A 16,927-nucleotide genomic window follows, 5' to 3' on the forward strand; every position below is an offset into this window, starting at 1 on the left:
CCATTTTTTGTTCAGATAGAGTGGGAGGGAGAGAGAGAGAGAAGCATCGACGTGAAGGGACACATCGAGTGGCTGCCACCCGCACGACCAACCAGGGCCGGGGACAAACTGCAACCGAGGTACGTGCCCCTAGCGGGAACCGAACCCGGGTCTCTCTGTACTGCAGGCCGACGCTCCAACCGCTGAGCCAAACAGGCCAGGGCAGAGTCAGGGTTTTTAAAAAATGAGATGTCGTGATGTGGTTATCAGTTAACTTAAGAATATGTTCTGATGAAGCGTTCACTTGAGGGAGAACAAATGCAGGCGAAATACTGAAAGGGTTCAGACAACACAGTCCCGTGTTTTGCACTAGGTTTATTTGCTTCTACACAAAACTGGCATTCGACTTGAATTCTGTTAAACTGAAATTACTGGAATGCAATTTTGTTTTTATTTATTCTCCCCAAAGTTTTAAATGATCAATGTAGTGTTACAACAGATGTGTAGAAACGCTAGTGTCTAAAATCTTGGCCATGCACCTGGCCGGTGTGGCTCAGTGGTTGAGCATTGACCCCTGCACCAAGTGGTCACCGGTTCAAGACCCAGTCAGGGCACATGCTCAGGTTGTGGGCTAAATCCCCAGTGGGGGGCGTGTAGGAGGTGGCCAATCGACGTTCTCTCCCATCGATGTTTCTCTCTCTCTCTTCCTTCCTCTCTCTCTCTCTCTAAAATCGATAAAGAAAAAAAAAGTAAAAATATATAAATAAATAAAATCTTGGCCACGTGGTATTATTCCGAAGTCAAAAAGCCTGGGTTTAAACCCAAACCCTACAATGACCTTGAGCAAGATTTTTAGTTCTCTCTGTACAGGTGCCCATGTACAGAATAGAGATTCTAGTGGAGCTGTGAGTGTCTTGTGGAGTTTCGGGGTGAGTTTCATATGTGCAGGTTTGGGACAGTGACGAAGAGGACGGGCCATACACAGACAGTCTTCATCATGCTGGTCGTTGTTACTGTCACCAACAGCAAAGCTCCTCAACCTTCCTCTTCAGGAGACCACACCTGGAAACTTGGGGGAGCTGGTGCAGGTCTAAATGATCCCGGAAGTCGGTCTGTGCTTGGGGTGTGTTCAGTGATAAGATTATGTCTTTGCACTTGTGGGCAGTATTACAGCTTACCTTGAACCTTCACTTAACTAGGGAAAAAAATGCCTCTGGAAGTAGAACGTGTGTTGGTCCTGCCCTCATCCTCATCTCTGAAATCTCCTTTGCAGAATGAGGTACACTCTGCTCAGAGTTCTCCCTGAAGATCTTGGGCCACCGTTCCGTCTCGGTCTGTCGGTGAACGTGTGTCTGGGGCCGTCACACCAGGTAAGTGAATGAGTGTGTGAGTGATGTCAGAGTCTGCTGAAGGACCCAGATGTCCTGACCCAAAGTTGGCAGTTCTTCCTGGGGCCCAGGAGTTGGTCTTTGGTAGCTTGGTCTCAGGACCTCATCCTCGGATAAACTCACCACGGTTGAGAAGGTCACCTGGAGGTGACATGGAGGACCTATAGGAAAATTATTTTCTGTACACACTGTGTTTCTTTTTGACTCACCGCGTCTAGCTGACGGCCACTTCTCATGACTTTTTGGACCACCTTGCATTTAGATGGACTCACCAATGGTTCATGAGTGTATGCTCTCTCCCCACCACCCCGCATGAAATCACGCACTTGGAATGGGTAACTGTGCTGAGTTTCTCGAGATGTAAGGAGGAATAAGACACGTTGCCTTCCTTTGCAAACCTCAACGAGCACAGGGGCTTTGAGCCCGGGCAGGTCAGGGACACCCCACAGGTGCGCAGGCCCTAAAGCGGATCACCTTTCGCTCTCCCCTCGTGTGTGGCCTCCTTCCTTCCGGACCCTCGCTCTCGGAAACTGGAGACCGCGGCCCGGGAACCAGGGTTAGCTCCTCCCGTGTGATCGGCAGACACGCACCCCACGCGGGGAGGCCGGCGCGTCACCAGTCGTTGAAGGGATGGGATCAAAGCCGTGTGCACTTAGAGGTGACCAAAGGCCAGTTTGTTTGCTTATTTATTTTAAAAAACACCAGTGTGACAACTTGGGATCCTGTAGCCGTCCTATTATTTAAAGGAGATTTGCCTTTGTCCAAAGGTGTGTGTGTGTCTTGTGTTTTAAAATTTTTTTCCTTCATTGTTTTTAGAGAGAGAGGAAGGGAGAGGGAGAGAGATAGAAACATCCATGAGAGAGAACATCGACTGGCCGCCTCCTGCAGGCCCCCCACTGGGGATCGGGCCCACAACCTGGGCAGGTGCCTGGACCGGGAATCAAACCAGCGACCTCTTGGTGCAGGGTCAACGCTCAACCACTGAGCCACACCGGCCAGGCCGTATTTCTTCTGTTTTAAGAGGAGAAGGGTTAAAAAGCCACTGGCAACAATAAGTAAATCTCGTAGAGAATCCAGGTCTCTTCAAAACTCCCAGAGTGGCGCCGACTTAGCACTTCCGATAAAAATGAAGCCAGGGAGAAATGGCTAAGTCCCAGACGTGACCTTAGTGCACAGGGGCTGTTTCCTGTCCGCGAAGGGGCTGGAAGTGAACAACCTACGAGGGAGAATTCACGAGCGCTGTTTCTTTGAAAGAAAATGCGGGAAAGGACGGCGGTCTTCGCTGCAAGACCGTGAGCAGGTTGCTGTTCGTCTCGGAGGATCCACGGAGGTGCACAGACCGGACCTGAAGAGACAGGGCCTTCCAGCAGCGGGGTGCTGTGCCAGGGACCCCGGAGCCTCCGCACACCCAGAGCGCACGTGGGGGCCGCCCCCCTGGCCTCCCGTGCAGCTGTGGTGGTGAACAGCCCCCGGCTCCTCAGCGCTGCCTGGTCGCCCTCCCAGCCTCCCCGGCGGCTCGGCAGCAGCAATTAGTACCAGGTGTTGACATTGACTTGCTGAAATAAAACAAGTATGTTTTTGTGGGACATTTGTGTTTCGTGTTCATGGGCGATAAGCTTCCGTTGAAAAGAAAATGAAAAATACTTTTTTTAAAACAAAGGCTTGGTTGCCCACAGACCGTGTTTCTGAGTCTGTGGCTGCCCGTCACTTGGGTTTTCCACGTGTCTGCTTTCGATTATTTTTAAGAGGCTGGTCACCTCATCGGCGGACGTGGAGTTTCACGGGGGCGGGCCTGGTAACTGAAATAAGTGACCGCGATTCACTGCCTGTGGAGGTCCCCGGCCCCCCGTGAGGGAGACGACACTGAGCCCTGGTTTGCTCAGCTGCGCAGAACGGAACCGGCGAACTCTCGGGGTGCTCCTGAAAGCCCAGCTCTCCTTGAGCAGCTTGAGGAGGGGCCCAGGTCTAGACTCGAGTTTATATGAATCTGGAGGAGTGTTTCGGGCTCAGCAGCTGCAAGTTGACGAGGTGACTCAGTTTCCTTCTTTCCTATTTGGTTGGAGGGCCCAGGTGCCAGGTGCTTGGGGCTCGCGCTCCCGTCCGAGGATTTCTCAGCCCCGAGGTGCCCTAGGGGAAGGGGAAGCGGGGGGGAATGTCCGGCTGAACTCCTCAGCCCTGGGTGTGGCCCAGGAGACACCTGGGGGGGAGCACCCTCAGCAGTGTCCTCTGAGGGCCAGTGACGCGCCAGCTGTGTCCTGAGCTCTGTTGTTCGGTCATTTCTTCACCGGACGCTTCTGGGACCCCTGAACTTGCTATTATTCCGTTCGCTTTACAGACTAGGAAACAAAGTCAGGAGACGGGTAACTCCTTTGAGGTCACACAGCGGGTCAGCGGCCACATGGGCTTTGTCTGTGCGTCCTCCTCCAGCACAGCTGACTTGCGCCGGGGACATCAGAGGTCGTCCACCGAGCTCCGCCCCAGACGGCTTTCGCTGTGAGAAGCTTGCGTGTGGGGGAGGTGTTGGGGCAGCGATGGTGGGGTGCAGAGGGACGGACGAGACTAGACAGAGGGAGGAACGTCACAGGTACTGTTTTTAAAGGGCAGTGTGTGCGGTGCCAGTTTCGTATGTTTGCTGCTGTCAGAAGATCAGGCGACATCGGTGAGTCACTGCTGCGCTCCACAGACCTGAAGATAAACAGCTGTGACCTGGAGGAGCGAGGAGCAGACAGGGACATCCTCTCGGACGGGAACCAACAGAACCAGCCACCGGCGCCCTTTGCGGTGACCGAGGAGCGGAAACGGCGCGAGGACAGCGCGGGGCAGGAGAGGTCCTGGCTCGCCGGTCCCTACGCTGGGTCCGACAAGGGGTCAGTGCTCTGTGGACTCGATTCTCCCGCCCAGATTGTTGAAGCCCTCTGACTCTCCCGGAAAGCAGGGCATTAGGAGATTCGAAAGGCAGACAATGATCCGAAGCCGGGGCGGACCTGGCATCGGACGGAGCTCTGCACCGGACTCATCTTCCCGTCGCACAGGGGGCCTGCCTTCGCGTGTCTGTGGTGAGCCCTCTGGCAGCGAAGGGGCTTGGAGAGCAGCCCTTCCCTCCTCCCGTGCAGGCTGGCGCCGCCCGGACCCGAGCCCGAGACCCCACGGTGAGCCGAAGGGGTCGCTGCCAGGCAGAGGTGTCCCTCCTTCTGGGCTTGTGAAGACCGTCTGCGTGAGCGCTTTCCTTCCCGACCTGCCTTTGTTTACAGCGGTGGTGAGATCAGGCGCCCGGGACCCAGGGCCTGCTGGGCTCGCTGAAAGGACGCGAGACTCGAATTCTTTTGTGCATTTGTGAGGCTCGGGTCCGGAGGAAACTTCCTGTTAACAAGTCCCGACCTGGACCCGGGAGGTGGGCTCACCAGCCAGCCTAAAGGTGTTTTCTTACTTCTCTAAAGTTCACATTATTTTTATTAGCATTGCAAACACCTTACGTCCTTACTATACAAATGAGGGGGACTCTGACAGGGTAGATGGAAGACCCCGCAATAGTGCTATAACAACTCAGTCATTACTCTGAACGCTTGGTGGATATTTCCTTGTCTACATTTTATGCATTTTTACATAGACCCGTGTACGTATGCGATTTTTACTTCAGTTTCTTCATTCAGCATCATACCCCATCCATTCACTCGTCTGGTTACTCGTTCATAGCACTTTTAGGGTATTTCCTCAACCATCACCCAAGCCGGGCTTATTGCCTGGGTGCTGATGGGAGGGGGAGAGATTCGGAGACCAGATACACAGATGTTCTGTACGCCCACATGAGTACCCTTTGTACTTTTCTATCCTGATTTCACTGGATGTAGACTTAATGAAGTCTATTTGACGGGAAAGACAGACGTACACACCACAGAATGGCCACCTTTTCATAACAGCGGCAGGTCCCTGGTTGGTGTTCAGTTCCCGAGTCGGCCTGCTGTGCGCAGAAGCCGGGGCGGGCTCCTCGGTCCCCACTGAGCGTCTCTTTCTCCTTCTGGTCACAGATCCTCCCGAGGTTCGGTACCACAGTCAACCCCTCCCATCTCCACATGTCCCTAAGGTTTTGGTTCCATGTCCTTGAAGCCACATATTAACGTGGAGAGAACGGCAATGTTGACATCTGTGAGTTTTTCAAACCACAAAGTTGAGCTTCCTCCCTCTCTTTTAGATGACATCCCTGGAATTCTTCCCCACACTGTTTTGTTGCCTTTCCTGTCTCTCATGGAGAGCTGTGCCCTGTTTCGATCATCTTCGCCAGATACTTGAATTTTTGTGACGTGTCAACCTGGGATCAGCACACTTTCCTCCCATTTCCAGCCGCGGGAATGCAGAGCGGGCCCTTGGCGCGATGGTCCTGCCCAGCGGCTGTCTCTCAATCTGGGGAACGTGAGTCGAGAGACCACCCAGCGGAGTCCTTGAGGGGTTTATGGTCTACACACTTACGGGCAAAATAAAATCTCACTTTAAGGTGCTGAATTTTGGAGTTTGTCACACATCAGTAGATCACCAGAACTACGCAAAATATACATCGTCGTCGTGTTCAGGGAAGTGGTGCAGCGGGGATTCTAGGCTGAGGACAAGGAGGCGGAGCACGCCTGGCGGAGACTGGTAATGGGTCAGCGGGACTCGCCACGCGTGCTGAGAGGTACGTTGGTTTGTCTTTGGGAGGCGTGATGGGCACACGAGTGGGTGCTCGGCCTCTGCTTCCGGGCCAGCACCAGGGAAGCTGGCCTCGGCGCCGAGCGGCGGTGCTGAGCTGGGACCCAGCGCTCGGACGTGTCAGCCCTGGTGAAGTCGCTTCACTGCCCAGAACCCCAGTTTTTACTTTGTACGGTAGCTGCCTCCCCCGTGTCCAAGGCAGCAGGAGGGGAGCTGGGTGCTGGCTGCATGGAGCCCAGAAGGACGTGGTGTCGCTGAGTCCTGGAGGGTGTGGGTGAGCAACAGGGACCGGGGACAGTGGGTGGCTGAGCTGGTGTCTTCACCTCGAGGAAGTCAGCTGAGGTCCAGCAATCGGGGAGCAGTCTGGTCCTCTGTGGTTAGACGACTGGATCTGTCCACGCACAGAAACTTGGCTCAAAGAGACAAGATTGATCTGTAGACAGTCACTGATATCTGCGTAGTGGCAAAAGGGTCCTTTATTTTCTGTTCCAAAATTTCTGAACTGTACGGTCGGGAAGATGAAGCCCCCCCCCCCCCAGGAGTCTGTCGGGGTGAAGTTAGTGCGGTTTGATGAGTACAGCTGCTTCCATGTGGAAACACCGGCCACGAGGAAGCGTTGGCCCAGCCTTCCGGTGAGAACCCCCTCAGACTGGGCCCGTCCTTTCTGTATGAAACAGTCCTTTTTCAGTAAACAGTTTAACGTGACGTATTTGCAGTGGGCGGGAGTTTTCAGCAGGCATGTTCGTGCCACGTAAGTCATTATATTTTAGCGCGGCACTGCCGTGTTTAATCGGATGCGTGGCCCAGCTGGCAGGCAGTTCTAGGTGACCGGGGACTCCTGGCCCCAGGTGCACAGTCACCTTCCTCCAGGTGTTTCGTTGGACTGCGGCCGAGGCTGCGGGGAAGGGTTCACGCGGGTGGAATCGGGTTCCAGACCCGCTGAGCTGGAATCAGGGTGACGGCCATCGGGAGCCTGACTTGGTCAGGGAGCCCACACAACAGACAGGCTCCCCCTGGCTGGAGAGATCGGCAGCGGAGGGGACTCAGTACATGGGAGGCGCTCTGTTCATAGGCTTAATTTTTCTATTATCCTCACTCAAGGACATTTTTGCATTTATCTTCAGAGAGAGCAGGAGGGAGAGAGGGCGGAAGAGAGAGAGAGAAACATCGATGTGAGAGAGACACATCGACTGGTTGCCGCCCACATGGCCCCAAACGGGGCCGGGGACAAACCACAAGTGATGTACGTGCCCTTAGCGGGAACCGAACCCGGGACTCTGGCCCGCAGGCCGACACTCTAACCGCTGAGCCAAACCGGCCAGGGCCTGTTCATAGATTTACAGGTGGGGTCATATGATCAGAAATAAGGAGACCTCAAGTTGTCAAGAGGGGCCCCCCTGACAGCCAGCAGAAAAACAGGGACCTCAGCCGTCCGAGCACGAGGATATGAATTGGGCCAGTGACATGAAGGTGCGTGGAAGGTATCAGTCCTTTGTGAGGTCTCCTCGCGAGAACACAGGCTGGTGGACACCTGGATTCCAGCCGTGCACAGGGCACCCGCCTGGACGTCTGATCCCCAAACTGTACGCTAATCAATAGATGTTTTAATCTCTAAAAGTGGGATCATTTACGGCTCAACCATAGCATCCAGTAGGAATGAAATCTCTGGTGAAATCTAGCCGTTTCTCCTAACCTCTCGCCAGTTCTCACGGAGGGAGCTGTGTCTGTCATCAGAGCAGAGGACGGGCCCTTGGAGTGCGGCTTCGCTGGCTTAGGCTCGGGGCAGCTGCCCAGTGCTGGTGGCCGCCGTGGGCTCACGAGCTCTCGGACGGACTCGTCGCCCCCTCGCCAGGCCCCCTCGGTGCTGCGAAGCCTGGGGCGGCTCCGCACTGCGTGGAGTTGTGTCCATTCTACCTATGGCACGTGTCTGGCCGTCCGTATTGTTACTATTTCTAACGGAGAAATTTTGGTTTTTAGAGTCATTTATTCACAGCAGAATCGAGAGGGAAGTAACACATGTCCCACAGCCCCTGCTTCTCGCCCCCCAGTACACACACAGCCCCCCACAATCAACATCCCCCCAGAGGGTGCCTCCCCACCGCGGAACCTGCAGGGACACGTGGCTGTCCCCCAGCGTGCACAGTTCCCCTTGGGGTTCACTCTCGCTGTTGTGGTTCTCTGGGTTTGGACAGATGTGCAGTAAACACGCCCCGCACCACGGTCCCATCATTCACGGGCTCTGCCTGCTGGTCCTTCCCTCCCCCACCCCGAACCCCAGGCTGTCTTACTATCAATCTGTAGATCGTATTTCTTCCTGGGGTGAGCTCATCCCGAACCTCTCCTTGGAATCGGGCAAACAGAGCATGTCTCTGGAAGACCCGGCATTCCACAGGATCATCGTGACTGATCATTGTTACATCCCTCTAAGTGTTCAAGGGCACCTGCAGGGTGACGGGAAAGTCTCTGCGGACAGGAGCTCGGACTGGACGTCTTCCTCTAGTCTGTCGGGGTGTAGACAGAACCGAACAGCGATAATGTGGCTGCTGCCATCTCAGAAGAATGCATGGGTTCAAGGCATAGTCACTGGCTAATTTGGGGGAAGAATAAAGACCTGCTCAGCTTTTAATATATGACAACTGAACATGGGAAGTAATCTAGGTCTCTAGTCACTTTAAAACTCTGTCTTTGCTCTTCAGGCAGACGTTCGATAAACAGTTTATTGCATGTTAAAAAAAAACCAAAAACACAGGAACCTCTCCACGCCCCTTCCCCCCTCCCCTTCTAATGAACGTACATTTCTGGGGGACCCAGAGAAGTAACGAGAAACGCAAGAGACGCCGCCTTCCTGCGAGCAGTGGGCATCTTCCCGTGTGGTTAAGTGGATGCGGAACGTGGAAAGCCGATTGTGTCATGAACTTGGTGGCCTCCAAAGACTGAACCGTAGTGGGTCGCCGCCGCTCTGAGGACGGACGCTCTCGGGGCAGCCTGGCCCCCCACCAGCCGCTTGGAGACAGCATTCCTGCAAGGGGGGCCCCTGAATGTCTTTTTCAGGGGGGACTTGAATTGTGTTGCATGATTTTAGTGTCCACGTGCCTCTGCTTGCGCTGGCTGATCAGGTGGCTCATCCCGGCGACATCTCCGCAGAGGTCCTTCGGAGCAGGAATCTGCAGCGGAGCCGTCTGCAGGGGACTCGCCCGCGTGCTTCCCTGTCGAAGGGCGGCCGCAGGACACGGGGCCCAGCGCGCCGCTGGTCGGGCTGCCTCGGCTCAGGTTCATTTCCTGGCGTTGCCGACCCACGCGGGACCCGACCAGAGTAATTACAGCGCGTTCTGGACCTTTGCACGGGAACCCCGAGATTGCTTCTCCAGGTCTGATGGCTGTCAAGGGGGAGAGGAAACACAAAGAGAGGAAATTAATTCACACACTAATGAATTTTTTAATTAGTATTTAAAAGCCCGGGCTTCAGCAGTTATTCCCTGGTAGGGAATGGTATAGAACGATCCAGGTAATTAGGGGAGCGCAGATATTAACACAAACGCGTGTCTAACGCGGCTGAAGGCGTCCCAAGGTCAACGGGGCCGTCAGACGCAGGGTGCAAAGCCATTAGGGTCGCCACCGCCGTTTTTCTCTGAGATCACTCCACGTAAAACAAAGGATCACACGAAGAACAGACGGAGATCCCTGAAAGGGCATAAAGGCTCTTTGAATATAAATTGGCCATTATGAATATTTCTACTTTGCGGTGTGTTATAAGTCATACCCGTATTGTGTAAGTCCCTGAGAAAACGCAAACCCGATGTTTTAAGGGTAATTATTACAGGCTTCTCTAGGTCTGATGGTGGTAACACACCGCAGCGTCAAAGGAGCGACGGGCCGCGGCGTGACTGCAAGTGCCCGCTGACCCGGGAGAAGTGAAATGCTACACAGGCATTGCAGCGATGGTCCTGAGCATCGAGTATTTCCCCGTGGAACACTCGTTTTTTATTCTTATTTTTTATCCTCACCTGAGGACATTTTTCCATATTCTGTTCAGATAGAGGGGGAGGGAGAGAGAAAGAAAGAAAGAGAGAGAAACATCGATGTGAAAGGGACACATTGAGTCCTGCCACCCGCACGACCCAACCAGGGCCGGGGACAAACCACAATCAAGGTACATGCCCTTAGCGGGAACCGAACCCGGGTCTCTCCGGACCGCAGGCCGACGCTCTAACCACTGAGCCAGACCGGCCAGGGCGGGACACTTATTGTTTAAACCCAGACGTGCAGATGGGTTCCAGCTCCAGCTCTCGAGAGGGATGAACAAAGCACTCAGAAAACAAGTTCTCACGTGGAGCAGACGAGGCCGGCTGCCCCAGGAGGGGCAGGGGTTTCCGGTGCCGAGAGCATGGCCGAGGTGTCAACCGGGGTGCGTGTCACCCAGGGAGGCGAGGGGCGGAGCCTCAAGCAGACCCTTCGCCCACGTTTGTCGAAACAATGTCACCACCGTGAATCACTCCGAGCCTCAGTGAAAACACCCCCCGTTCCTCGGGGCATCGAACCTCCCCTCCCGGGATCCGCCCCACACCCCGTGACCCACCGAGCCTCCAAAACACCACTGCATCGGTGCCAGCGGCTGCTGGAAAGAAACCCCCTAGCCTCTGGGACATGTCTTCAGCTGTTCTGCCCCCTGTGTTAGTTTCTCGGGCACCCCAACCAGGCACCGCGGACTGGGGAACCCAAACAACAGAAATGAACCTCCTCAGCCCGAAGTCCAAGACCAACGAGTCTGCAGAGTGCGGTTCTCCGGAGGCCTTTCTCCTTGGCATGTAGACGGCCATGTCCTTCGTGTGTCCTCACGTGGTCCTCTGTGGGTGTGTGTGTTCTAACCGCCTCTCCTTATCAGGATGGTCAGACACCCCGTCAAGAACAGAGCGGACATCCCGACTCAACAACAGTACGGTTGGAATCGGAGAACTGGGCGGGAGGAAGGAGGAAGGAAGAATTAAATGGTTGTTGGTCAACAAATACACTAATTTAAAAATGGAATTTGACATTGAACGACATAGGTGAAAAATACGCACGAAATACTTTAAAGCTTCGCCTCAGATTTTCCTGTGAGCATCGTGGCTTCCCTTTCTGGGCGAGGGAGGGCGAGGGTCTGGCTTCCCCTCCTTGGGAGTGTCCTTCATGCTGCTGCAAATACCATTCATCCACCGTCCTAATCACTGGGCGGTGTTCAGGGTCTGCTGTCGCACCTGTCCACCTGTCGCCTCTTGATGGTTGTCGCGGTGGTTTCTAGCGTTGGCAGATCAGGAGCAGAGCTGCCCGGAGTGTGAGGAGTGAGTTTGGATGGGCGCACATCTCCACTTCCCGCGGGGCAAACCAACAAAAAGAATGGTGTGGCTGGTTGACACGGCAGGTGAGTGTTTACTGAAGACGGTGCCACATTGTCCTCCAAGGTGTCTGTGCCATCCACGGTGGCCTCGGCCCAGGCAGTGGTTTGGGTGGTTCTGCATTCTCAGCAGTATTCCGGGTTGCCCATTTATTTTGTCTTCTAATTTTAGCCTTTCCAATAGGTGGATAGCTCTATCATATGATTTAAAAAATGTATATGTTTTTATTGATTTTAGAGAGAGAGAGGAAGGGAGAGGAGAGAGAAACATCCGTGAGAGAGTCATTGATTGGCACGCCCCCTACTGGGGATTAAGCCTGAAACCCCGGCAGGGGTTCTGATCGGCAACAGAACCAGCGACCTCTAGGTGCAGAGGACACTGCTCAACCACTGAGCCACACTGGCCAGGGCTAGCTTACGGTTTTTTAGCTTGTGATTTCTTTCTTTCTTTTATTTTTTTCAAATTTTATTTTTGTTACAGACGTTTCTCATTTTTTACCTCATTGGCACCCTCCTCCCCAATCCCCCACCCTGTCCCAGCTTTGTTGTCCATGTCCATTGGTTATGCGTACATGCATATAAGTTCTGTAGTTTATCTCTTCCCTCCCTCCCCACCCCTTATTCTGAGGGTTGTCAGTCTGTACCCTACTTCCCTGTTTCTGGGTCTACCCTATTCCTCCGACTGTTATGTTCATTATATTCCACAAATAAGTGAGATCATATGATACTTGTCTTTTTTTTGCTTGGCTTGTTTCACTTAGGATAATACTTTCCAGGTCCCTCCATGTTGTCTTAAAGGATAAGAGATCTTTCTTTCTTACAGCTGCATAGTACTCCATTGTGTATATGTACCACAGCTTTTTAATCCACTCATCTACTGATGGACACTTGGGCTGTTTCCAGATCTTAGCTATTGTAAATAGTGCTACTATGAACATGGGGGTACATATATTCTTTTTGATTGGTGTTTCAGACTTGTTAGGGTATATTCCTAGAAGTGGGATCACTGGGTCAAATGGAAGTTCAACTTTTCATTTTTTGTGGTAACACCATAGTGTTTTCCACAGTGGCTGCACCAATCTGCATTCCCACCAGCAGTGTACTAGAGTCCCCTTTTCTCCACACCCTTACCAATACTTGTTGTTTGATGATTTCCTGCTGGCGGCCATTCTGACAGGTGTGAGGTGATACCTCATTGTTGTTTTAATTTGCATCTCTCTGATGATTAGTGATGATGAGCATTTCTTCATATGTCTCTTGGCCATTTGTATGTCCTGTTTGGAGAGGTGTCTATTCAGCTTCTCTGCCCATTTTTAAATTGGGTTCTTTGTCTTCCTTTTGTTGAGTTGTATGAGTACTTTATGTATTTTGGAAATTAACCTCTTATCTGATGTATCATTAGCAATGATGCTCTCCCATACAGTGGGTTGCCTTTCCATTTTGATGGTTGTTTCTTTTGCTTTGCAGAAGCTTTTGAGTTTGATGTAGTCCCATGTGTTCATTTTCTTCTTTGTTTCTGTTGCCTTAGGTGATGTATCAGTGAAAATTCTGCTGCGTATGATGTCTGAAATTTAGTTGCCTACATTTTCATCTAAATTTTTTATGGATTCACGGGTCACATTTAAGTCTTTTATCCATTTTGAGTTTATTTATGTGTATGGTGTAAGTTGATGGTCTAGTTTCATTTTTTTGCATGTAGTTGTCCAATTTTCCCAACACCATTTATTAAAGAGGCTCTCTTTACTCAATTGTATATGGTCTTGCCTCCTTTGTCAAATATTAATTGAGCATAATGTCTTGGGTCCATTTCTCGATTCTCTGTTCTGTTCCACTGGTCTATATGTTTGTTCTTGTGCAAGTAGCAGGCTGTTTTGACTACAGTAGCTTTGTAGTATAACCTGATATCTGGTATTGTTCTTCTTTTTCAAGATTGCTGTGACTATTCGAGGTCTTTTTTGGTTCCATATGAACTTTTGAAGTATTTGTTCTAGTTCTGTGAAGTATGTCGGTGGTATTGTGATGGGGATTGCATTGGCTCTATAGATTGCCTTGGGTAGTATGGACATTTTAATCATGTTAATTCTTCCAATCCATGAACAAAGTATGTGCTTCCACTTTTTTATATCTTCCTCTATTTCTTTTTTCAATGACCTGTAGTTTTCTGCAAATAGGTCCTTTACTTATTTGGTTAAGTTTATTCCTAAGTATCTTAATTTTTTTGCTGTAATGGCAAATGGGATTGTTTTTTTCAGTTTCTCTTTCTGTGACTTCATCATTGGTGTATAAGAATGCCATCAATTTCTTGATGTTAATTTTGAATCCTGCTACTTTTCCAAATTCATTTATTAAGTCTAGTAGATTTTTGATGGAGTCTTTAGGATTTTCTATGTATAATATCATGTCATCTGCAAATAATGACAGTTTCTCTTCCTCCTTTCCAATTTGGATTCCTTTTATTTTTTTCTTCATATCTGATTGCTGTGGCTAAGACTTCCAGTACTATGTTAAATGAGAGGGGCGAAAGTGGGCATCCCTGTGTTGTTCCTGTTTTTAAGGGAAATGCTTTTAGTTTCTGCCCATTGGGTATGATGTTGGCTGTAGGTCTTTCATATATAGACTTTATTATGTCGAGATATGTTCCCTCTATTCCCACATTGCTGAGTGTTTTTATCAGAAATGGATGCTGGATTTTGTCAAATGATTTTTTAGCATCTATTGATATGATCATGTGGTTTTTATTCATTTTATTTATGTGGTGTATCCCATTTATTGATTTGTAAATATTGTACCAGCCTTGTATCCCTGGGATGAATCCCACTTGGTCATGGTGAAAATTTTTTTTAATGTATTGCTGAATTCGATTTGCCAGTATTTTGTTCAGGATTTTGGCGTCTATATCCATCAGGCATATTGGCCTGTAGTTTTCTTTCTTTGTAGTGTCTTTTTCTGGTTTTGTAATTAGAATTATGCTGGCCTCATAAAACGAGTTTGGAAGTCTTCCTTCTTCTTGAATTTTTTGAAATACTTTGAGGAGAATAGGTGTTAGTTCTTTTTTGAATGTTCGGTAAAACTCCCCCGTGAAGCCATCTGGGCCTGGGCTTTTGTTTGCCTGGAGAGTCTTGATTACCTCTTCAATTTCCTTAGTTGTTATTGGTCTGTTCAAGTTTTCTATCTCTTCCTGGTCCAGTTTTGGGAGACTACGTGTTTCTAGAAATTTGTCCATTTTGCTTAGATTGTCGAATTTGTTGCCATATAATTGTTCATAGTAGTTGTTAAGGATCCTTTATATTTCTGTGGTGTCAGTTGTTACTTCTCCTCTTTCATTTCTGATTTTGTGTATTTGGGGTCTCTGTCTTTGTTTCTTGGTGAGTCTAGCTAAGGGTCCATCAATCTTTTTGAAAAATCAGCTCTTTGTTTCATTGATCCTTTGAATTGTTTTTTTGGTCTCTATGTCATTTATTTCTGCTCTGATCTTTACTATTTCCTTCCTTCCCTCTCAGAACTGCTTTTGCTCTATCCCATAGATTTTGTGTTGTTGTGTGTTCATTTTTATTGTTTTCCAGGAAGTTTTTAATTTTTTTCCTGATCTCCTTGGTGACCCATTCATTGTTTAATAATATGCTATTTAGCCTCCATGTGTTCAAATGTCTTTGCATGTTCTTATTGCAATTCATTTCTAGTTTCATAACATTGTGATTGGAGAAGATGCTTGATATGATTTCAATTTTCTTAAACTTGTGGAGATTTAGTTTGTGCCCTAACCTGTGGTCTATCTTTGAGAATGTCCCATGTGCACTTGAGAAGAATGTGAATTCTGCAGTTTTAGGGTATAATTCTCTGTAGATACCTATTAAATCTTTGGTCTAGTGCTTCATTTAGAGTCTCTGTTTCCTTGCTATTTTTTTTTGTCTAGAGGATATATCCAGTGATGTTAGTGGGGTGTTGAAGTCCCCTGGTATGATTGTATTGATGTCAATTTCTCCTTTGAAGTCCTCCAGAAGATTTTTAATATATTTTGGTGTTCCTATATTGGGTGCATATATGTTTATCAAGGTTATATCTTCCTGTGGATAGATTCTTTCAATATTATGTAGTGGCCTTCTTTGTCTCTAGTTATGGCCTTCATTTTGAAATCTATTTTATCAAATATGAGTATTGCTACCCCAGTTTTTTTTTCCTTTCTGTTTGTGTGGAAGATTTCTTTCCATCCCTTCACTTTCAACCTATGTGAGTCTTTTGTGGGTCTCCTGTAAACAACATACAGATGAGTCATAATTTCTTCAGTCAACCTAATTGGGTCTCTTGTAAACAACATATAGATGAGTCATACTTTCTTATCCAGTCAGCTATTCTGTGTCTTTTTATGGGAGCATTCAGTCCATTTACATTTAAGGTAATTATTGATATGTACTCATTTATTGCCATTTTTGTTTAGTTTGGTTATATTTTTCTTCCTATTTCTTCTACTAATTACAGCAGTCCTTTTAACATTTCTTGCAATGCTGGTTTAGTGCTAATGTATTCCCTTAGCCATTTTTTTTGTGTGTGTCTGGAAAGCTCTTTATTTGACCTTCTATTTTGAACGACAGCCTTGCTGGGTAGAGTCGTCTTGGATTCAGATCCTTGTTTTTCATGACCTTGATTACCTCATGCCATTCCCTTCTAGCCTGTAGTGTTTCTGTTGAGAAGTCAGCTGAGAGGCTGATGGGGGTTCCTTTGTAGATAACCTGTTGCTTATCTCTTGTTGCTTTTAGGATTCTCTCTTTGCTTGAATTTTTGGCATAATTACTATATGTTTTGGTGTGGGCCTGTTTGGGTTCTTCTTACTTGTGGCTCTCTGTTCTTCTTTAACTTGAATGCCTTCTTCCTTCACCAAATTAGGGAAGTTTTCTGTCACTATTTCTTCAAATATATTGTCTAACCCTTGCTTATTTTCTTCTTCTTCGGGGAATCCTGTGATGTGAATATTATTACGTTCCAGTTGTCCCACAGTTCTCTTAAGCTGTATTCCTGTTTTTTAATTGTTTTTTCCTTTTGGTTTTCTGATTGGTTGATTTTTTCTACCCTGTCTTCTAATTCACTGATCTGGTCCTCAACTTCCTCCACTCTGCTGTTTAGACCTTCCAATGTGGTCTTTATTTCTGATATGTCATTATTTATTTTGTCTTGGTGGTTTTTAATTTCCACTTGGTTGATTTTCAATATTTCTATGTCTTTACTTATGGTGCTCATGTCCTTACACATGCCGTTGAGCTTCCTCAAGATCATGGTTCTGAATTCTAGCTCTGTTAACTTGCTTAACTGCTCCCCATTTATTTCATCTTCGGTAGAGGTCTCTTGTTCTTTCATTTGGCTTTTGTTTCTGTATTTCACCATTTTGGCTATCACAGTGGGCTTTGGAGCCTGCCAAGTTTTCCCTGTGGGTGTTGGTGTTCTGCTGTTTGTGGCTCCCTCTCCTGTGTTTGTATGAGTGAGGGAGGACCCATGTTAAACACCCCTGTCAAGTCTT

This window comes from Molossus molossus, unplaced genomic scaffold, assembly GCF_014108415.1.
Source record: "Molossus molossus isolate mMolMol1 unplaced genomic scaffold, mMolMol1.p scaffold_m16_p_15, whole genome shotgun sequence".
Lineage (NCBI taxonomy): Eukaryota > Metazoa > Chordata > Mammalia > Chiroptera > Molossidae > Molossus > Molossus molossus.